We start from the raw sequence: 25110 nt of genomic DNA, 5'->3' as shown, positions 1-25110 counted from the left end.
TATGATCACAATTTTATGATAAAATTTTCAGTTGTGTGACATAATCTCAAATAATTCAAAATTAAACTTTTCTCAAATATTTGGTATAAACGAGTATCAAAGGGGATAATTCATAAGGCGCGTTTGCTTTTCTCGTATTTTTAAAGCTCATAGCTCAGTGATCTGTGAAGGGATTTATATAATCTAACTACCAATAGAATCGAAATTTTTCAACTTAAACGTGTATGGCAAAAGCATTGAAGTATTTCAATAGTACACTATTGAAAAACCTGTCTCATTTGACCCATGTCAACACCAGCCAATCAGAACGCGTTCTGAGGAAGAGAACAAAATATCTGCTGCTGTACAACAAATCGTTCGAGTAAAATGTTCCGAAAAGTGGTGAATATCGTAGTGAGTTCCTCAATTTGGTCCTTCTGAATGCTAGAAACGAATCCCTACAGCTTATTGAAAGTTTCTTTCAATAAATTATGCAAATCCGAAATGAAATAAGCGACATTAAAATTCTGCATGCCGCAATTTTTATAGCCGTTAGGACCGCCCATTAGTGAAAAAGCTACAAACGAAATCTCGTAAAAAGAAAGCTCCTAGCAAAAATTGAATCAGTTTGGATTCTATCGCCACTGCGAGCAGATGTATTTTGTGTCGTTTGCAAAGCTAGTTTCGCTTCCGACCAGAGCGATTACGTCACAGCTGCCAGTCATTTTCATTGGTGAAAAAACAACGGTGAAGAGCATCACACAAAATCAGCCGTTCTAATGGCTCTAGAAGTTTTCTAAAGAACTATTAGGAATTGTTTTTCTCAAGTCTAAGGTAAATATCCTCAGTTTAGTGCAAATCTAAATCAGTTTGGTTAGATTTGTACACTTTCCGCTGTGTGAAATTCACAATAATCGAGATCAAGTGAAGCCTTCTTTGTTTTTGCAAAAAATGTGAAAAAGGGGAATGCTTGCATAATTCATACAATTGGTCAACTAATTGATATTCGGAGGTGTTAAGGAACATGTCAGTTGTTTTCGTATTCACGACATCCAGTTATGTCTCTGACATTATTCACCCGCCTTTTTTCATCGTTTAGATGTTAACCAAGCGTGTTTTTAAGCGTGTAAGCGAAAATGACACTGGCACTCAATGCACAAGCAAGCCATGACTTTCATCATACGTAGCACGCTTCATTATATTTCTTCCAGTTCGAGGAATGAAGCTCAAATCGAAATGAACGTTAAAATGATTTTATTTCAATGAATTTTAGGAAATTTTGAAATCGTAATTTGTGGAAAATTGTTGATTGTCATTTGTTATGACGATGATATCACAAATTCCAACGAATCGATTTATTCCACATCTTGAAGTTTTCGATTTCTAGATCAATCGAAAGATGTGGAATTGTTTACTCGATTTGGGAGGTGTTGACGCCCTTAAAATACATTGTGCACCATATAGCTAGAACCTTATGTCGTTTTTGTTTGAAAACATTGAAACTGACCCAATAGTCAGGTAAAGCAAAGCAAAGTCTTGGCATTACATTCCTTTTGTGGAATTTGGCCTTTCTGTTTCAACAGACTTCGCAGCCGGTTCTTAGTGTACAGAATCATTGCATCGTTAGTACTATGGATCCTACTGACACTAAGAATTCTTCCAGGTCGGGGCTCGAACATACGACAACTGGCTTGTAAAGACCAGCGTCCTATGCATTGAACCGCCAACCTGGGACAAATAGTCAGGTAGTTTCATCAAACAAACACTTTTCACGAAACTGTGTTGAGTTCGCACTTAGCAACGGGGTCTGAGCAAACCTGATATAAAAACCAGGTTCAAAACTGACTCGATTTTCAGTTCAACAACGTTAAAACTAGGTTCGAAACTAGCTTCAAACAAACGGTTTGACAGCAGTTAGGGTTAGGTTTGGTATCAAGCCAAAACGTCATTCATAATCCAGGTACCTCAATGTCATAGTAGCAAATATGCTTGTTGTATCAAGCTAAACATTTCCTATAAATTTCGATGCTTTTTCAGTCAGAAACTAGCCTGAAGTCTGAATCAAATATAGTACCTCTCATTTTCTACAGGTTTGTATAAATTTTACCATCGTATCGTAAACAGCAAAGTCACTTCGTTAAACAACTGATCGAAAAATCACTTCCTGATCCGAGTGATTAGATTTCTATTCAGAATCTATCAAATCCCCTCCCTTCTATCCCAAAGCTAGTCGTTGAAAAGTCAACCGAAAAACATCAATTTTTTCCTTATCTATTTCAATTAATCAAAACCACAATGCTTCGCATTCCATCCCCCAGCCAGCCCATATTTCCACCGTTGAAATATCGCAGTTCAACTGCGTATCGGCCATCCTACATGTGTCACACAGGAACTAATTTATCCCTTTGGCTTTTGCCTGCTGTCAACGCAATCCAGTCGCTTATAGTCGCTTCGCCATCTGTCATCGCCATAAACCCGATAGTACCGTTGGACTATGTCTGACAAACAGAACAGTAGGCGATTATCTTAAAACGGGACACGAACGAGGGGCTGATCGATAATTTGGCCGTGCGTAATTTTCGTGCAATGTCACAGCCTCGATAACGTCGGTACCAGCGGAAGTGCGAAGTACGAACGATAAGAGTAACCCTCATTATCATCGTACACATTTGGCACGTTTATCTCACCAAATAATAAACAAAGGAAATTTTCGAAACACCGCCCTTGCTAAAGTTGTTTTCCCAGTCCGCTCTTTATTAGGGCAGAATACTTTACACGTTCGCTTTGGTATAGGTATAGAAAAGCTGACTGCAAGTGCCGTCAAAATACCGTGATTTGAAGTGCCTGCACTAAGCAAAACAACCCCTCAATGACCGCTACCAGGTAAAACAAAAGCCATAAAAATTATCCCTCTACCCGCAGTGTTTGATTTGGTCTATCATCATTATCATCGTTATCATCATCATCATCATTCTCTCACACTCTCTCGTTGCATGATAAAAACATGTAGGCGTCGTCTATCTACTTTTTGCTCACATACCTACATAATCACGATACCCCAACCGATACCGTGTCGACGCATGGGGAATTAGGGATCCACTACACCCTAGCACTTTCGATTTTTTTTTTGTTGCACGTAAACTGTCGGTGGTCCCTAAATATTTATTGCTCTCTCGTGGTAACGATGCTCCGTTCTACTCCGTCGGATCGTGACGGCCAATCTCGACTAAAGAAGAAAATTTATTTTTTGATGGAATGATCTACGTAATGCGTAATGAGTTTCAAACTGATTATGAATAAGTATTTTTACTTTTTCTGAAGATTTGTATTGCAAAAAGTAGATCAATGAAATTTGCGAAAATAGTATTTCGGATCTTGAGCTACTCTATCAACTAATAAACTACGTTAAAGCTTCTAAAACTGAAATATGCGCATGTTTTGTTGGAAGCTGATTACCAAAAAAAATTATTTCTTGGACTGACATGTGGAATCCCATTTTGCAGAAGGTAACCCGGCAAAATACACACCGTACATGTACACTGTGTACGGTTCGGAGAAATTCGGTTGGAGTTGACCAAGTATCTGAACGTAAAAAACTAACTAACTCAAGATTGCACTTTCAGTAAAAAAAAATACATCATCTATAATTTGGTTTCAATAAAATGAGGAAGTTTTCTTGGTACTCAATTTCATTGCACCGCTGAAACATCCTCGGCCACTTAATGAACTCTCGCAGCCTTCAGTTTTGGCTGTAACCGAATACTCTACAAAACTTTTCACGAATTTCGCGACAAATCGAACAAACGTTGGCAGCATTCTCTCTGTTGTTGATGAATCCTTCTGAACGGGTTCCGAACTGTATCACAAAAAACCACTTTGCATACTTTGCTTCTCCCAAATTGATCCAGACTGTCATTTGAAGAGGGCCAAACGCATTCATTTTAAAAATTTGCAAAACAACACCATTTTGATTTTGATTACCATGAAACTTTGTCTCAAGCTGGCAATTTTGTTCGCTACCAACCGTTCATAGGGAGAGTTAGTTTTCCTAACGAAAACATTTTCTTGTCCAAGCTGATTTCTTTTTCAAGTGTCTCTTCATCGAAAACTTAATTGAAAATGAAATGAAAGTATGGAGATTTCGCTGAATACTCTATAGCCAGTTGCTGCCATATATTTGCAAAAAGTATCAGTACTAGAAAAAATGTTGTTGGTAAGAAAAATTTTTTTTCCATCTTGTATTAAGGGCGTTTGATAGGGAACATAATTACTTATCAAAAAACAAGTTTCACGCGATTCGATTTTTTTTGTAAATCAACACTAGTTTCATTTTTGTAAATCAATAATAATCTCAGAATTTAAAGAAACTCATAATCTTGGATTCGTATGAAAAATCGTCCGTTTTGTAACATGTGTTAAAAATTGCAAACCGTCATTTTTAGCGACGATGCAGCAGGTTTTTTTTTTCTAAATTTGACTCATAACTGTTTACAAATTGGAAAAGTTATGTTAATTTATTCTCAAATAAACTTTCCAGTTTTTATTGGAATTTCAAATACAATTTTCGGGTAAAAACATTACAGCTCGAAAAATGCCATACAATGATTTTTTTTAGAGAAGATTGTTTAGCGTGACAATGACACAAGACACGATTCACACGTAATCTGTCAAAAACAGATACCAGCAAAAATGTCACCCTTTTACGAAGCTTAAAATTCAAAATAAATACCCGTTAATTGTTTGCCATTTGCTAGGGAACGAGAGTATTTCTGTGCTGTTTGAATCCATTTGATGCAAACATTGCATTAAGACGGGGCTGGTCGATGGAACGGTGAACTAGGAACACGATCCGCTCTGTATACGAAATGGGTCATCGAAATTAGACTGAGGTAACGGCCCTTCTTACCGTTCTCACTTCCCCTTTCATGTCACTTCACTTGGTTTTCCTTATTACCAGTATCAGATCATGCACAGTGAAATAATCACTGTAGTGAAAAAATCATTTTTCCAACAAAATTTTGGTATTGTGATGTTCGTAACAACTACAAGCTCATCTAAGTATTTACTGTTTTCTCTGAAGCGACTTCCGCAATAAGGACCTACATTCACTTTACATGGTTTCCACCGTGAAGTGATACCGGTAATGAGGATCACAATCATTTCACTTGGTTATCATCGTGTAATGATACCGGTAATAAGTGCCAATATATTATAAATAATCTAAATAAATATATAGTGAAATTTAAAAAAAAACACCCGAAAAAAAGAAATGCTGAAAATTTACCTTTTCACCCTAATCTCCCCTTGGTTTCACAATATTTACAACAAAAAATTTACAAAACCTTTTTTCGAGGAAAGTTCTAAACAAATAAACTTTTTACCAGTTTTTCACCAATGAACTTTAAAATAACGATAGCTTATTTACAGTAATAAATTCCATATATCGTGAACTTGTTTTTACTGAACTGATAAGATTTATTAAGTCCTACTTTAGCACGTTTATAGAAAATCGGATGTACTTTGTTTTTATTGAAGTTTTAACTTCGCAACTCCATCGAAGCGAGTTTAGCACTTTAAGCAAAGCTTCAATTTCACTCACTATAAGATGATCGCGAAGACTCAAATACCTTCTTTTTTTAATAAACTATTTACGGCAACACTGTCGTTTCCTAGATAACTTCCGACTAGATCGGATCAAGATCCTAGATCCGACTAGATTCCGACTGAAAGCGTCCAATGACTGTTTCGCGCAAGATACGAAAGCAAAATGATAGAGAAAAATCCCTTTAAAATTTCTAGGAAGCACACTTATTATGTAATTAAACCAATTATCAGTTATAATTTAAGGACAGAATATTAGAGTAATTGAAAAATGGAAATGTTTAGCAGCACAAACTGGGTATTATAAATTGCACTACTCATAAAAAAAACTGTTTTAAGAAGATAAAAAAGATTTTTTTTTCTGCAGAGAGTATAAACTTTCATTTTAAGAACTTGACCACTTTTACTGCAAAAAAGGCTGTATCTTTCAATTTGGAAGATTAACTTTTCAATTAGGAGCGCGTCTATTAAACTAATTGTATACTCACATTAAAATAATAGTTTTTTACTTTTCATTCAAATAAAATAGGATTTTGCCTAAACAATTAATTTTTTGCATAAGAAAAACAAAACAATATTCAAGAAAAACTGTGTTTAATTGATTTGTTTTATTATTAGTTAATTTATCATGTATTGAAAGTACATTACTTTAGCAGTTTACTCACCCTTATTCTGAATCAGGGCTTCGCAAAGGCCCTTGCAAACGATTCAAACGGCTAAACGAAACAAAATTAACCGGATATCATTTTCCTTCAATAAATTATAAATTACTCCGATTTATTTTCATATACACGATTTGTGCTTATAAAATTATCCTTAATAGTTTGCAGATAAAAATGACAACACGATAACATGTCAAAATCAAACACGTAACACAACGAAAAGCTGTCATGATTCTGCTTTTAGGTAGGGGAGACCGGGTCTGGTTGGCCCAAGGGACAGGTCGGCCAAGTGGCTTCTCTAAAAAGGCTATTATATGCAGTGGCGACATCTATAGTGTTTTTGTTGGAGTATCGGGTCACCCAAGTACCGACGTAATTTCGAGTCTTTTTGAGTTATCGTTTATTCAGGTTGAAGTTTGTTTTTTTTTTCGGCGCTGCACAGTGGTCCCAATCATGTAAAAACACGCGTTTTTGTTTTGTTTGTGCTTCATGGATTAATTTTGGAGCTTTCATGTTTTCAGAAGAATTTCTTTTTGAAATAATCCGCTTCTTTTAATATAACCAAAGTTGTCATTATTCCATCTACAAGTGAGTTAAAAAAATTATTTTGCATACAATACGAGATAGAGCATTTATGTCTTTAAAAAAATTGTTGAGATATGATGCATTGTTTATTAAAGACTGTCCCAGAAAGTATGGGCGCACTTTGATTTCGGTGTAAATAATTCACAAGTGTTAGATATTCAAATTTTATTCGATATACTGATAATATTAGACTACAACAACAGAATATTATTTTCAACATTTGCTTCTAAGCCACTGTAGACTAGCTTCTTGGCGACAAGTTTTGACACTTTTTTCCAATGTTTTTCGAACGGTTGAATGGTTTCGGCTGTCGAGACATGTTTCCTAAGATGTGCCTTCGTTAATGCCCAAAATTCCTCAATTGGTCGAAGTTGCGGGCAATTTGGTGAATTCATGTCTTTTGGGGCGAAAGTGACATTTTTGGTAGCATACCATTTTATCGTTGATTTCGAGTAGTGGCAAGAAGCAAGATCTCGCCAGAAGACAACAGGATCCTTGATGCTTCGAATCATGAGTAGAAGTCGTTTTTGTAAACATTCCTTGATGTATAATTCGCTGTTCATTGAAGCAGTGGTGATGAAGGGTTTCGAAATCTTACCGCAGCTACAAATTGCTTTGCCAGCCCATAGCTTTCTTACCAAATTTTTCGACTTCAATCGATGTCTCGGACTGGTTTAACATTTGCCCTTCTCGCACCGTATAATATTGTGGTCCCGGCAAGGATTTGTAATCGAGTTTCACGTAGGTTTCGTCGTTCATGCAGTTCAAATTTCCAGCAAGAATCGTATTGTACAGCTTTCGAACCCTCGGCCTGATCGATGCTTCTTGTTTCGGACTACGTTTTGGTTGTTTCTGCTTCTTATAGGTTCGAAGATTCAAACGTTCTTTAGCACGAAGAACATTTGACTTCGAAGTGCCCACTTTTTTGGCCACACTGTTCAAAATACTGGCTACACTGTTCAAAATACTGCGTGGTTAAAAACTTCAAACGCTCAGGTCGTAGTTCTCATTTGCCTTCCGGTTGTCAAGGCGAGAAGACGCATTAAACCAGTTTCGCATCATTTGGCACTGCAAGCGGATGTGTCGGTTTGTTCGCCAAGCTAGTTTCAATTCAAGCAAGAACGATTGCATCAGCTGCTGGTCGTTTGCATTGAAGAGAAAAAATTGAGAAACGAAAAGTGGACAACATTATATAAAATCAGCCGTTCTAATGGCTCTAAATGTTATCTAAGGAGCTGCTATGATTACTTCTTTGCAAATCGAAGGTAAAATCATCAGTTTAGTGAAAATCCAAAATAATTTGATTTGCTTCGTAAACTTTACTGTGCGAAAATCGTTCGAGAAAAATGTTCCAAACTTTGCTAAATATCGTAGAGAACTCAACAATTTGGTCCTTCTAAAAGGCAGAAATGAATCCTGTACAGCATCTTGATAGTTTCTTTCAATGAAATATGCAAATACGAAATGAGATAATCGACGTCAAAAATCGTTGAAAATTTTAGTAGTGAAAATATTTCTGAAGTTTCGCAATTCACACAATCGATCAACTATCAATTCGAATTCGAAAGTATAAAGAAATCGTGTCAGTTTAATTCGTATTCACGACATCCAGTTATGTCTCTAACATTACACACCCGTACTTTTTTCAATGAATTTTTAGAATTTTCGTATGTTCTACAAATATATTTTAATTATCAAAATAGATATTTTTTCAAAGACTGCATATTTTTAAGTTTACAAACTAAAAAGTTTTTGAGCAATTTAATTACAAAATACTACATATTCAAGTTTCAATATTTCGAAAATGTGGAAATATGTGGAACCAATTTCAACAAAGTTTGAAAGTATGATCGAAACACTATTAGAAAAATTAATAGTTACAACTTAAATTTATTTAAATTAACATAAAAACAAACTTTTAAAAACGCATGTTCTAACATTACCCAATATGGATGTAGCACCTTAACATACAGTATTCATTAAACTTGCACCTTAAATTCAATATTTATTAAAGTAAGCGAGAAAATAGGACCAGAAAAAAAAACAAAGTAAATAAGAACGGAGAGGTCTCCTTACAATCAAAAATGAAATTCAAACCTCTAAACAGATTAAGGCCATCGTCCAAGTACCATGCGCGCGGGTGGTTTTAGAGAATTTTCGATAGAAATTTTGAAAAATTTGAGAAAACCAAAAACATACAGACCTTTGAAATACTTTTATCTATCTACAGGGTGAAAATGGCTGGAAAATTCGGAGGATTTTCCGAGTCTTATCAAAAATAGCTCTGAAAAATGAGTGTTTTTGTGATCTTTCACAATTATCTGGAAAAATAATGCGATGACATAAATTTTTTTTTTTTTTTCAAATAAACCTTATGATGGATACAAAGATTACATTCGGACACATTGATGGAAAACCTTTTCACGCTTTTCATAGAAAATCCACGAAATCGGTTATATGAAATTCGTTGATTTTCCATGAAAAGCGTGGAAAGGTTTTCCAAAAATGTTTCCGAATGTGATCTTTGTTGCCAGCATAAACTTTTTTTGAAAAAAAAATTTCATTCTATTGAATTATTTTTTCAAATAATTGTGAAAAATTACAAAAAAAGCTCATTTTTCCAGTGCTATTTTTGATAAGACTCGGAAAATCCTCCGAATTTTCCTGCCATTTTCACCCTGTATATAGATAAAAGTATTTCAAAGGTCTGTATGTTTTTGGTTTTGTCAAATTTTTCAAAATTTCCATCGAAAAATTCCTAAAACCACCCGCGCGCATGGTACTTGGACGATGGCCTTAACAATATTTAATTGAAGAAAACGTTGAAAACTTCGTCTACTTTAGGAAATTCTTTTTGCTCTGTCTGAAATTTTCAACTGCTCCTATTTTCTCGCAAATGTGTAAAATGACTCTCGATGTGGCCGGTGGCCAAGAAAGTTTTGATATTTCTCTCTCATATTTCGTTACGTTATTGGGGAACCGGAGCAGAAAACAATGGCGCCACCATAGAAATCGACTTACCTTCTCAAAAATAACATTCACTTCATTTTTATCGCCACAACACCTATGTTTTTATACACTAATCGCATTTAAATTGAATTATCTAGATATTGTCAGGATAGATTTTTGATCCATGCTTTTGAGGGCGAGATATTCAATGAACAAGTTTTCACCGGATAATCTAAACTAATTTTCTAAGAGATTGTCAGTTGGGACCTAGGGGTATTATTATTGATATTTGTTTTCATTTTCCATTCAAATAAAACATTGTTTTGTATAAACAATTATTTTTTACAGCTACTATGAATTGTGGGTCGAGTTCAAAGACCTCATAGCTGGCGCTACTGGTTCCGAACATATAATGGTATAAGTAACGTAAATGAATAACCGCACATTTTTCATCGGCTGAATTTGCTCGAAGATGGCTCAACAAATTTCGATCAACATAGGCTTATTTGAAAACTAATGGAAGAGTAATGACGAACATTTCCGTTTCGAGAGATGCAATGTTAAATGTGACGTAACCGACAAATCCCAGTGTTTTCCAATGCAATACAATTTCTCTGAGATAAAAACATCAATTTCGAAAGACCTAGCCTCGTTTGAAAGCTACTATTAAGGTCTGAGGACAGAGGGTCACGTGTAGAGTTTTAAATCGTCCACACGGCTCGCTCAATTCCCTTTGCGCATCGTATTTCTCTTGTACTCTCTCGTATATGAGCAAACTGTACCGGGTTGCCAGCATACATTTTATTATTTTGATGAGAAGTTTTATCACATTAATCTATCGTATAGGTTGGACATTACATGGATTCCAATGAACAATGAAATAATATTCAACTTTCACAACGATAGAATGTTTGTGTGTTTGACAGCCTTGTCGAGCCAATTTTATTTCTCTCTCCTTTTTCAGAATGCTATCAGGAAACCAAAGCGAAAAAAATGGTGGATGCATTGAATTGACTTTGTTTCACAGAAAAATACAAAACTTTATTTTTATCGCGATAACATATATGTTTTTATGTACTAATCGCATCTAAACTAAATTATCTAGACTTTGTCACGGTATATTTATGATACAAGCCTTCAAAGCCGAAATATTCGATGAACAAGTAGAGGTATGCATTTCCAAGCGTTCCAATTTTCAGCAGTTCTTCAGTCAGAAAAAAATACAACAAGACCGCTGAACTCAATGAATCATTCTGAAAATTTCATAGAATATTCTCAACTAAATTTCGAAGACATTGTCAGCTGGGTTTTTCTATATTCTGCACCGTTTCCAAGAAAATTTAATTTGAAATGGGAAAATAGCAAAAAACCTACGGTACTGTCCTCAGCCCTTAAGAGAAAGGCTTTATTACATCACTAGGTGGATTAAAAAACGTTTTTGTATGAGCAAAGTAAAATAATATTTAGGAAAAACTGTGTTTCACTGATTTTGTTTATTATTTGTTTATTTATCATGTATTTAAAGTACATTACATTAGCAGCTCACTCATTTGTTGTCTCGGATTTATCAGTGAGCTCCTGTAGTTCAATTCTCCTCTTCAGAATCAGTGCTTCGCAAAGGCCCTCGCGTGCGATTCCATTCCTTCAATTAACAATAAATTACGTCGTTTTGTTCTTATATGAACGATACTTTTATTAAACTTTTAGCTTGAAAACATTTGTCTTATACGAGTTACTCATTACTCTTAAAAATATGGTTTTGTGTGTCTACGAAAGATTATATAACAATGTCAGTTGGACGTGAAATGCAGAGTTCTCATTGTAATAAATGTTGTATCATTCATACTTGTTGAGGACAACATCGCTGGGTTCTTCATCACCACGGACCTCGAATGATGCTTTTTGCAACACGACGTCAAAGGAGGATGGTAAACGTCAACAGCAAGAAAGCGGAGAGAGAAAGAAGTAAAAAAGCGGAAGATTGAAGAAGTAAAATATGTTAAAATTCGGAGGATAGATGGTGAAATATGAAAAAAAAAAGTTAATATTGTAGTACAAGTTATGGTGAGGATAGAAATGCTAGAAGAAGTAAACAGATGATAGTTTGGATACATGAAAGGGTACTGAAATAGAATTTTTGTTATAAAAACCTTAACCTATTATCACAGATCACAGATGGTTACCACATGAGGCTAACTTAGACTAAAACGTACAAATCTACGATTATTGAGTAGTAGCACACAGTAAGTGAAATAAAATGAGCTGAGAAAAAAAATTGTATAAAACCAATAATTGTGAATAATTTAATTCCTTTACAAATTAAATGAAATCAACGAAAACTAATAAATTACATTTTAGTTTCTGCTATAGAGTACGTTGATACAAATAGTGTTTGCATTCCACTCCGAACAATACTAGAACTGCCTATTGGAGTTGTTTAAAAATTCTCGCTACTGTTTAATAATGATAATTAGGTAACAATGACAATTTAACAAATAGGCTTTCCAAGATAATTACCGTTCGTTGCAAAAACAATCACACAAAGTAACCACCTGTCTATTAGATAAAAGCATATAGTTCATAATTGTAAGGCTCTAAGTGAAATCACAACTAGTGATTAACATATATAGATTTGAGTGGCAGAACATGTAGTGGGTTTAGATTTTATATTATTGAAGTTCTGAAACATATCCTGAAATGATTCACTTTGATTTCTTTCACCTAATCGTACATTGTATCACAACCCACAAGTATCATGTCGTATCGGAGGACACCCAGCACGCCCACGCGTTGTAACTGCAAAGGAACGGAAGCACCGGGTACTGATTAGGAAAAAAAACTAATCATTAATATTCATGACGAATCGGAAATCTGGCAAACGACGGACGGCATGATGGTGACAACATATGGTAATACAAGTGTACATGTGTTTGGATCATGAGTCACACACGTCACAGCAAATTCCCTTTGTCTGTGCGGAGTGCCTTGTTACGGCGGAAATGTGCCTCGTGGGGGCAGAAATCAAGCGCACATGATACCGAAACAGCAAATTGGAAAATGAAACTGACTGCCCTCGCAGCACTCATACATCATACGGTCCGTCATAAGCCACTCACTCACACAGAGACGTATGTATACTCATATCAGCTGGAAGTGCTTGCTTCGAAGAATACGATTACTGCATCGGAGCTGGTTCCACTCCAATCATAAAATCCTTACCGGAATCAAAGACATTTGGTGCATGCATTTCAGTGCACATCGTTTTCCAGCAGATGGAAAATTTCGGGATCACATATAACCATCAATCTAGCTCAGTTGAACTAGCACACATTTCAGGATAAATCTACTATTTTATGCAGTGCAACCTGACTGAGTGAAACTCATGTGTTTTTTTTTTCAGTTTCATCTAGTAAGCAGGTGACACCGTTTTTTTTGTTTCCCACAGTAAACATCGAGTAAGAAGTTGCCAACGATGCAGTATGAAACGCAAGCCGCCTGCTAGGATGTCATACTTTTGAAGTGAGGATCTAAAGATTAATGCGCACTTACATGGCGTCGTTTGATGTGATGCGATGCTTGGAGATTTTTTTTTCTCTCTCTCAAAATGTTAAACACTCGATGCTTGCCCAGAGTGTAGAAATTTTTTTTCCTGCTCCTCGATTGTTGGTTTTGATCGAACATCAAAAAACCGACTCGGTTCGGTTTCATATCTGTAGTATGAAAATGTCAGATTTGCATAGTGTTTAGTATAAGACAATTCCATTTTCAAGATGATAATTTCTCAATTTTAGACATAATTCTAAACATAAATCAACAACAGGATTTTACGGGAGCATAGTGAAAAAAGCTTTAGAGTTAATGTCCAAATTTTAACGAGAACGGGATCCGGAAAGATTAAAGTCAGACAAATCTCTCAGAGTACTCCCGATAGCATCCACCTTCAACTATCGCCGAACTTTGTTTCAATTCGAATCGGAAAATTCCATTCATACACCGAACTGACAGAAGCCACGGAGAGAAACTTTCCCTTTGCGATGCGAAAAGCAATCGCAAAATTTGTATTTAAATTTTTCCTTTCCCCATTTTATCCCAATCCCCAGGGATGAAATCAAACACATTACATTGAGGTCGATGCTGTCTATGTAAATATTGTGCCTGTTTTCGTACGGACAAGCCTTTGAGCAGCTCGCGAAACCTAACGGGGCGGGGTGTGTGTGTGTGTGTGTGTACTTTCGGTACGAATATTGAATCTCGAACAAGTACCCCATTTTTTGGGTTGAATGACAACGACGACGTAGTAGGCGGGGTCCGTACGGTGGGGATTCTTCTGATCTTTCCAAGTATCTGTCAGGATTTTCCTTATTGTTATTGAAATGTTTCGGGATAGTGGCGGCAATGATAATTTGTCCGAATTCGTCAAATTTATGCACGCACAGCTAGCTTACCCCGGTTCGGAAGAGGTTTACCTTGCCTACTGAGATTTTTTTTGCAGTGCCTTCGGAAAATAATTAACAGGGATCCTCGGCCTATAATCATCGGATTCCGATGTTTATCGGTGCGAATATGTTTGATTTGGTCTCAAAAACAGCAAAAGTACAACCAAATTAGAGTGAAAATAGGAAGCCTGTCTGCTGTAACCAGTGTTGGTGATTGCCGAAAATTTGACAGAAGCTGCTATATTGCTATCTATATTGTATACAACATTTTCCATCCGGTAGAAGATGCTACAAGAACTCGAGTCTCTCAATGCATGAACCGTGAGAGAATTTTGCTACATTTCTTCGCTCCACTTCATACTCTGAGTATTTCACGTCGTTAAAAAAAATTACAGTCTGATAATGATCGTTGCTGTGTGGAATTTCCCAAGTTGACAATTATCGCAGAAAATCGAATCGATGATTCGACTTGATGATTCTCATACTAGGTTGCAATATTTCAAAACCCTTGTGTGGAGCATTCACATACATTTTCATAGACACAACTTATACAAAGATTATATGCGCCTAGTTAGAATGAGCGGCAATAGTAAAATGATTCTATCGCAATTATCAACTGCCTGTATAGAATCGGATCGCGAAACGAGAACAAGCGATCGTTTGTTGCTTCAGAGAGGATCCCCTCATCAGCGTGCTAACCTTTGAAAAATGTCATCGAGAGAAATTCACTCTCGCACTGATGTCGATTCTATGTTAAATGAGCCATGCCAGGTTTTTGTTGTTGAGATGGGACTGATTCAATCGTGTGAAGAGTTGCCAGGGAGCGTTCTTTGATACGATAAAAGCCATCCTTGGCTGTAGCAATGGGTATATCCCAAGCACTTTCTAATAAATAAAAAAAAAAAAAATAAAATGAAAAAAAAAAAAAAAAATTCTAATAATTTAATTCTTAACGAGATCTGTTTTAGTCTTGTTAAGGCGTTGATCCACTGGGAGCTTGTTTTAGGAAAAGGAAAAGGAAGCAGTCTTCTAAAATTTTAAATATGCTTTGTAATAATTCATTTTGCAGTCGCACATAATAAAAATACAAAGATTGTCGTATTGAAATGTGTATTAAAATCGCTTAACTGTGCATTTTTTCTTACTATTTTGTTTTTGAAGTTTATTCCAATATAAAAAAGATGAGTGGGTTATTTCAGAGACATGTCCGGATAACGTGAATACGAATAAAATGGATTGTTGTTTCAAGTTCTTTGGTGTCAAGCACCGTTGAGTAGTTGTTTGAACCTGAACATTTGCCATGTTACTGTTCCAGGTTCACATGAAGATCCTGGTATCGGATCTGATCTTACAATATTACATAATCGAGACTCGAAACGGTTCATGATTCAGACTTGGACAAGTAAACTGAAGTCTGTTTTATACGAATTATTCAAATGAGTTTTTGCTTTTTAATATTTTACTTCTATTTCCGAAGTTAAGTGGATTCCAGAATTTATGCGATTTTTTTGTTATGCAAATTTTTTCTTGAGAATATATTTAATTCAATTTATTTGAGTTGAGCTCGGAACCAGGATTCTGGAACATAATTCAGAACTTGAATGTGGATTTTGAATCGAAAAACTGAACTCTTCGCCTGGATTCCGAAACTGAACTCCAAAAGAATTCAAGAGAATTGAGAATTGAGTTCTGGACCTGGATTTTCAAACGAAATTGTGCTATTCTGTATGTCAATCATCTGCACAAAAGTCGTGCTTTATGCTGATTTATCAATTTTATATTGATTTTTCGTGTGGATGTGCAAAGCTATGCGTTTTATACTATCAGGATTTTGGAAACTATGAAGTTTTTTCATGCGAACTCTTTTTATAAAGTGTGTATCCGTCGCATAAAAAGACTGCAGTGTTTTATGGTAAGTCTAGGTACAAGTTCACGGCTCAAGGCTCAAGAAACTGGAACTGAACTAGTTATATGGTAAGTCCAGGTTCAGGTCCAAATCCACGGATGAATTCGGGACCGGATCCTAAATTCTAGAAGAGAAACTGAATACTGAACCTAAATTAAGCTGTTATGGAACTGAATTAAGAAAAAAAAATTTTTAAACTATACCTAGATTATAACTAACTACCGCGGAATTGCTTCACTTTGCGCTGTCTCAAAGTTATTTGAAAAAATTATTCTTGACTTTTTAACCCACAATTGCAACGACTACATATCTGAAACGCAACACGGATTTATGCCTAAACGATCAACATCTACAAATTTAGTATCCTTCACTTCATTTATCATCCGTTCCCTACAATCACGCAAGCAGGTCGACGCAATTTACACTGATTTCACGACAGCGTTTGATAAAATACATCATCAAATAGCAATAGCCAAACTTGACAGGCTTGGCTTTAATGGTGCTCTACTGAAATGGATGCAGTCATATCTAACTGGTCGTGAGATGTCTGTGAAAATAGGAAACAGGATAACAACACCATTTGCTGTTAGTTCTGGAGTTCCTCAAGGAAGTCATTTAGGTCCGTTCATATTTTTACTCTATCTCAACGATCTCAACTTCACTGTAAAATGTTTCAAGCTATCATTCGCTGATGATTTCAAACTATATCATCTGATAAATGGTCTAGATGACGCTTGCTTTCTACAAGCTCAACTTGATGCCTTCGCAAAATGGTGTCATGTCAACAGGATGGTACTGAATGCCTCCAAATGTTCCGTCATATCCTTCTCCCGAAAGCGCTCAGTAATTTTGTATGACTACAACCTCTCGCAAAGCATTCTCAAACGTGAATCGTTTGTGAAAGACTTAGGAGTAATCTTAGACAGCAAACTTGATTTCAAGAACCACGTCGATTACGTAATTTCAAAGGCTTCCAAACTCTTAGGTTTTATGTTTCGAATTGCTAAAAGTTTTTGTAACATACACTGCTTAAAAGCCCTTTATTGTGCACTGGTCCGGTCAATCCTCGAATATGCATCTATTGTTTGGTCACCCCATTACCAAACTGACATCGATCGTGTTGAAGCTATTCAACGTAAATTCATTAGATTCGCTCTTCGCAATCTACCATGGAGCGATCCATTTAACCTTCCAAGCTACGTGGATCGCTGCCGCCTTATTGACTTGGATCTGTTGTCTGTTCGAAGGAATGTTCACAAGGCCGTTTTCATAGCGGACTTAATTCAATCGCGTATCGATTGTGCTGATCTCTTACGGTTGGTCAATTTCGACATTCATCTTCGCAGTCTTCGTTCACACCCGTTTCTTAGAATTCCCGCTGGTAGAACCAACTACGGGTATAATGAGCCTTTTTCTAGTATGTGTCGTTTATTCAATAGTTGCTCCGATGGTTTTGATTTTCATCTATCCCGAAATGCAATAAAGCTATTGTTCCGTAATTCCTTATCTATCTAGTTGTTGAGCTAGGGCAATTTTACAAGCAAATACAATACAGCTATTTGTAAAGTAATTCAGTTTAATCGAAGTCTTATATTGTAAGACATGTAAACTAACTAATTCGCTCGCCTAAATTAACCCGGTCGTTCTTTCCTCTTTTTTCTGTCTTCCACCATCTATTTTGTTTTATCATTAATTAGATCTACATGCTGATTCTAACCCCGTTGTTCGTTTGCGTTCGTTTAGCGGAGGCGGAGGGGATCCGCCTACCCTTGTATACCATTTGTCTCTTCTCCACTCTCTCACCTTTTTAGCAAGAGCACTATTACTAATCTGTTACGCGTGGTGTCTTCAACTAGTTTAGTGTTATAAATTTTGTTTTAACTGTTAGTTTTAATTCTAGTGTTAAGTCTAATGTATCTGTTGGATCATTGTAATCTATTGATATAAATAATGAGGAGGTTTTATGCCTGCTGGAGAGAGAGATTGACAAATTTCATCTCCAACGGGCTTTTCCCTGCTCACAAATAAACAAATAGATCTGAATATTCAAACTGGAGCTGAATACTTGGATTCTGAAACAGAGCTCTCAGCCTGTATTCTGGACCTGGATTTTGGAACTAGATTCTAAAACTTAATTTTCGAATTCATGAATCTGAATTCTGGACAGGAGTTCTGGACCTGGACTCCGAAATTTAGTTCTAAATCTGATTTTTTCACCTAGATTCTGAAACTAAATTTTGAAAACGGAGCTGAATTCTGAAACTTATTTTCGACCTAAAATCTGAAACAGAATTTAGATCCTGAGTTCAGGATCCGACTTCGAGAACTGGCTTGTGGGCCTGGGTTTCGGAACTGAATTCTAAAACTCGATTTGGTTTCTGGATTCTGTAACTGAGTTCTGAACCTTAATTCAGGAAGTAAAATCGAATTTTAAATCTGAATTCCGAACTGATTTCACGAACACAAGCTGACTTTCCAAACAGAAGCTGAATTCTGCGTCCAAATTTGGGATCTGAATTTGAAAACTGAATTTTGAAACTGATTTTTGACCCGAATTCCGAACCTCAATCCTGGAACTAGAGCTGAGTTCGAGACCTGAATTATGAATTCTAAAACTGAGTTCCAAAGCTGCACCTAAATTCTAAACCTAAGTTCTGGATATGATTTCTGGAACGTAAATTTGAAACTAGATCTAATTCTTGCTTTAAACTTTGGAACTGAACTTTAAGCCTAAGTTTTCGGAATTTGAATTTGAAAACTGAATTTTTGATTCGAATTCTAGATCGGAATCCTGACCCTGATTTAATTATTCATTATTCTGAAACTAAGTTTTGGCCTGATTCTGGAACATATGGAATTTAATGCTGATCTCGAAATCAGGAACTGAATTTTTGAACTAGATTTTGGAACTGAGCTCTGAACTTGAATTTTGAAAACGGAGATGAATTCTGAAATTTATTTTCGAACCAAAATCTGGAACAGAATTTAGATCCTGAGTTCAGGATTCGACTTCGAAAACTGAATTCTGTACCAGGATTTCTAAACGGAGTTCTAAAACTATATTTTGCTCTGGATTCTGGAACTGAGTTCTGAACCTCAATTCAGAAACTAAAACTGAATTGTGAATCTGAATTCTGAACTGAATTCGCGAACATAATTTAAGACTTGGATTCAGGAGCTGAATTCTGAGCCCAAATTTGGGATCTGAATTCGAAAACTGAATTCTATAGACCTGAATTTCAGAACTGAATTCTAAAACTAATTGTTGACCAGATTTCCGAATCTCAATTCTGAAACTAAAACTGAGCTCGAAATCTGGATTGTGGATAAGAATTCTGAATTTTAAAACTGAATTCCGAACCTGGATTCAAAAACTAAAATTTTCAACTGAACTTTTACTAAGCTCTAACCCTGAATTCTGAAACTGAGTTCTGCATATAAATTATTGATCTAAATATTGGAACTGAATTTTAGAATTGAGTTTGGAACCAGGATTCTGGAACACAACTCAGAACTTGAACATGAGTTTTGAATTCGAAAACTGAACTCTTAAGTCTTAATCTGGATTCCAAAGCTGAACTCCAAAAGTTACTCAAGAAGAGAACTCTGAGCGTGAGTTCTCGATCTGAATTTTGGAACCAAATACGAAAACTACATTATTTGACCGGGTTCTGGATCTAAATTCTGAGCCAGAATTCTAGATCTAGACTCCGAAATTGATCTGAAACTGACTTTTGGCCCGGGTTCTAGAACCGAATTCGGAGCCTGAAATCAAGATCTGCATTCTGCTCCCGTTACTGAATTGTAGATCTGAATTTGAGTTCTGAAGATGAATTCTCAACCTGAATTTGGATGTCATACCTGGGTTTCTAAAATAGAAATGAATTTTGAAACAATTTTTTGACCTGAACTTGGGAACAGAATTTTGAACCTAAAGTTGGAATCTGAATTCGAAACTGCGTTCTGGAACTGAGTTCTGAACCTAAGTTCTAGAACTGAACTCTGGAACAGGAACTGGGATCTGAACCAGCGTTTTTGAACTGCATTCTAAAACTAAACTGAGCCCCTGAATTCCGGAACTGAATACTGAGACTGATTTCTGATTTGAATTCTGAGTTTATTTTCAACTGAATTCTAGAGCAAAATTATTGAACTGTGTTCTGGAACTGAGTTCTGAACCTTAATTTTGGAACTGAACTCTCGGACGGGAACTGGGATCTGACCCAGCATTCTTTAACTGCATTCTTCTGAATCTAAATTCTATAGCTAAATTCTAGACCTGTATTGCGGATCTAAATTCTAAAACTTAATTTTTGAATAGGAATCTAGAATTAAGTTCTGAACATGAGTTATGGAACTGATTTCTAAATCTGAATTATCTAACAGAAACTGATTTCTTTACCTGAATTCTGCTGAACTCAGGATTTAGATTCTGGATGTGAATTCAGGAACTGAAATTTGGGAAACGGAGCTGAATTCTGGAACTCTTATTTGACCTGAAATCTGGAAATTTTAAACCAGACTTTTGACATAAACTGAACTCTGGGCCTCAAATCTAGAACTGAATTGTAGATCAGAAATTCGGAACAGAATTGAGGACCTGAATCCTGGAACCGAATTCTAAAACTAATTTTTATCCTGAATTCTTGAACTGAGTTCTGAATCTCAATTCTAGAACTAGAACTGAATTCTGGAGTTGGATTCTGGATGTGAATTATGAACCTGAATTTGGGAATTCGAAAATCAATTTCCTGACTTGAACCGGAACGGAATTCTTAAACTAGTTTTTTGTCCTGGTTTTTGAAATTGAATTCTGAACATTAACTTTGAAACTAGAACTGAATTCCGGAGCTAAATTGTGAATGAATTCCGGATCTTAATTGCAAAACCTAATTTTTAAATAGAAATCTGGAACTCAGTTCTGAGCATGATTTTTTTAATCTAAATTCTCTAACAGGAATTGTTTTCTTTACCTGCATTCTGTAACTGAACTCAGGATTTAGATTTTGGATGTGAATTCTTGAGCTGAATTTTGAGAAACAAAGCTAAATTCTGAAACTCATTTTGGACAGAAATCTGGAACAGAATTCAAAGCCTGAACTTGCTACCTGAATTCGAAAATTGAGTTTTGGCTTTGGATTATAAAATTGAACTTTAAAAAATACTTTTGACTTAAATTCAGAATCTAGAACTGAATTGTGGACCTGAAATTCTAAAAAACATGATTTTGACCCGAATTCCGAAACTGACTTTGAATCGAATTCTTAAACTAGCTTTTATCCTGCATTCTTGAGCTGAACTCTGAACCTCAATTCTGGAACTAGAACTGAATTCTGGAGCTGGATTCTGGATGTGAATTCTGTAGCTGAATTCTGAGCCTTAATTTGAGAATTAGAAAACTGATCTCTAGACCTGGACCCGGAACTGAATTCTGAAACTAATTTTTAGTCCTGGAATTTGGAACTGAATTCTGAACATTGATTTTGAAACTAGAATTGAATTCTGGAGCTAGATTATGGATGTGAATTCTGGAACTAAATTTGAGAAGTCGAGCTAAATTTAAGATATGCAAATCTTAAATTTAGCTCGACTTCTCAAATTTATGGAACCGAATTTTTAGCCCGATTTTAGAATCAGAGTTGGAAGACTTATTTTTGGACCTGAAAATAAAATCTAAGAATAGTTCTTGACCTGAATTCAGAAACTGAATACTGAACCTAAATTTTGGAACTAGTACTGAGTTCGAGACTCAGGATTTGACTTGTGAATTCTAAAAGTGAATTCCAATTTGTACTGAGATCTGAGCCTGAGTTCTGGGAGTAAGTTCTGAGAATGAATTATGGATCGTTATTTTGAAAGTGAATTTTAAAATTGAGTTTGGAACCAAGATTCTGAACCAAAATTCAGAACTTAAATGTGGGTTTTGAATTTGAATACTTAACTCTTAGCCTGGATTCCGAAGCTGAACTTTTAAAATTATTTTTCCCCAGAACTCATGCACAGAACTCTGAGCCTGAGTTCTGAACCTGGATTTTGAAACAAAGTTCGAAAACTACATTTCTGACCAGATTTTGGATCTGGATTCTGAGCCAGAATTCTAGATCTAGACTCCGAAATTAAGATCTAAAACTGACTTTTGGCCTGAATTCTGAAACCGAATTCGGAGCCTGAAATCAGGAGCCTAATTCCAGATCTCGTTTCTGAATCTGAATTCTGGAACACGAGCATTGTTCTGGACCTGGCTTCCGGGACTGAATTCTGGAACTAAATTCTGAGTGTGAAAAAGTTCTGAACCACAATATCCTATAACTGCATTTTGAATCTGAATTCCGGAACAAACTGCTAGAACCATATTTTGGCAATCTGGAACGCAGTTCTGAGCTTTAATTCTGGAAAAAAAACTCTTAGCCTGACAACTAGACCTGGATCTGAAATCTGGTTTTAAAAACTGAATATTTGTCCTGGATTCTGAAGCTGAATTCTAAATCTGAATTCTGGACCTGTATTTTGTAATCGAACTTATCTATATTCCTGATGTAAACTTGCCACTGAATCCTGAAACTCATTATTGACCTTAGCTCTGGACCTGAAACTATATTTTGTCCTGAATTTTGGAAATGAATTCTGAACCTCGATTCTGGAACTAGAAATGAATTCTGGAGCTAGATTATGGATGTGAATTATTGATCTGAATTTGGAAACTCAAGCTAAATTCCAGAACTGAATTTACGACTTGGTGATTCTGGAGCTGAATTTTAAGCCTGAAATTTGGATCTGAATTCAAAAACTGATTCTTTGACCTGGACCCAAAACTAAATTCTAAATTTTTTTCCAGAATTCCTCAATTTTGGAACAAGAACTGCATTGAACACCTTGATTTTGGATTTGAATTCTGAACCTGAATTCCAGAATTGAGTTTTAAAACTGATTTTTCTGGAGCTGAATTCTGAACCTCAGTTCTGAAACTAGAGCTGTATTCTGGACTTGGTTTTTTCTGAGTTCTAAATCTAAATTCTAGACCTTTTTTTCACAGGAATCTAGAACTCAGTTCTGAACTTGAATCTGGATCCGAAATTTAAAAAAAAAACATTTGAATTCTGGGCCTGAAATTTAGAATTGAATTGTGTACCTGACATCCGCAAAAGAACCTGGGTTCTGGAACTGAGTTCTAAATCTCAGAAATGTTCTGAAACAGGAACTAAATTCTGTACCTGTATTCTATAATTGAACTCAGGACCTTGATTCTGGATGGGAATTCTGGAACTGAATTTGGGAACCGAAGCTAAATTCTGAAGCTTAAATTTGGAATATAATTCAAAGTCTGAATTTGGGATCTGAATTCGCAAACTGATTTCTTTGTTCTGCATTTTGGAACTGAGTTTTGAACCTGACTTCTGCAACTAGAACTGAACTCGGAAGCTAGATTGTGGATGAAAATTCAGGCTCTGAATCCCAAACTGAATTTGGGAACTCGGGCGGAATTCCAAAACTGAATTTAGGACTTGGATTCTGGAACGGAATTTTGAGCCGACTTTTAGAATTTAGAAATAACCTGAAACTAAATTCTAAGAATAATATTTGATCTGAATTCGGAAGCTTCGGGTCCTCAATTCTGGAACGGTACTTAATTGAATGGTGAACCTGAATTCTGTATTCCAAAACTAAATTTTGAAACTGAAACTTGACCTGGAATTAAGCTCTAAGCCTGAATTCTACACTTGAATTCTGCATTTGGATTCTGGATCTGAATTTTAAAACAGAATTTTAGAACGATGTTTTGAATAAGGATCCTGGGAAAAAGTGCAGAACTTGAATCTGGGTTCTGAATTCAGAAACTGAATTATTGGCCTGGACTCCGGAACAGAAATTCAACTTCTGAACTCAAATTCTGGAACTGAACTTGGGAATCGAAGCTGAATTTTAAAACTCAAATTTGAAACAGAATTCAGAGCTTGAATTGCGGATCTGAATTCGAAAACTAATTTCCCTGTTCTGGAGTTTTGAACCTGAATTCTGAAACTAGAACTGAACTCGGGGTCTAGATTGTGGATGATAATTCTAATTCTGTATTCGGAACTGAATTTGGGAACTCGAGCTGAATTTAAAACTTGGATTGTGGAACAGAATTTTGGGCCGGCTTTTAGAATCTGAATTCGAAACCCGAATTCTGGACTTCAATTCTGGAACCATAACTGGCTTGTGGATCTTGATTTTGGAAACAGATTTTCGCCCTGAATTCTAAGCTTTAGTTCTGGAACTAGAACTGAATTCTGGGCCTGGATTTTGGTACTAAGCTCTGAGCCTGAATTCAGCACTTGTATTCTGCATTTGAATTCTGAATTTTAGAATAGTTTTGAATAAAGATCCTGGAAAAAAGTTCAGAACATGAATTTGGGCTCTGAATTCTGAAACTGAATTATTGACCTGGACTCCGGAACAGAACTCCAAAAGTAAGTACACGGGAATTGACTTCTGAGCTCAAATTCTGAAGCCTGAATTCGCAAATTTGGAACAGAATTAAGAACAGAATCAGCTCCTGAGCCTGAACTTAGGATCTGAATTCGAAAAATTCCTGCATTTTGGAACTGAGTTTTGAACCTGACTTATGCAACTAGAACTGAACTCGGGTTCTAGATTGTGGATGATAATTCTGATTCTGAATTCGAAACTGGATTTGGGAACTCGAGCTGAGTTTAAAACTTGAATTCTGGACCATAACTCTTGATTTTGGAAACGGAATTTTGCCCTGGATTCAGGAACTGAATTATGAACTTTGGTTCTGAAGCTAGAACTGAATTCTGGATCTGGGCTCCAAAAATGAATTATAATAGTGAAATTCGACCTGGATTCTGGAACTAAGCTATAAGCCTGAGTTCTGCACTTAAACTCAGCATTTGAATTCTGGATCTGAATTTTAGAACCGAATTCTGGAACGAAGTTTTGAACAAGGATCTTGATAAAAAGTTCAGAACTTGAAATTGGGTTCTGAATC

At 35.9% G+C, this 25110-nt stretch overlaps 1 protein-coding gene across 3 annotated transcripts in view; it reads left to right on the top strand.

Moving 5' to 3' along the window:
- The window catches only part of LOC131437211 (BAI1-associated protein 3), a 347788-nt gene that overhangs the window by 5863 nt on the left and 316815 nt on the right, over positions 1-25110 (top strand). The gene's annotated exons all lie outside the window — the stretch shown is intronic.

Source organism: Malaya genurostris, chromosome 3 (genome assembly GCF_030247185.1).
Source record: "Malaya genurostris strain Urasoe2022 chromosome 3, Malgen_1.1, whole genome shotgun sequence".
In the NCBI taxonomy this organism is placed as follows: Eukaryota; Metazoa; Arthropoda; class Insecta; order Diptera; family Culicidae; genus Malaya; species Malaya genurostris.
This window is presented reverse-complemented; position numbering and strand designations above follow the sequence as displayed.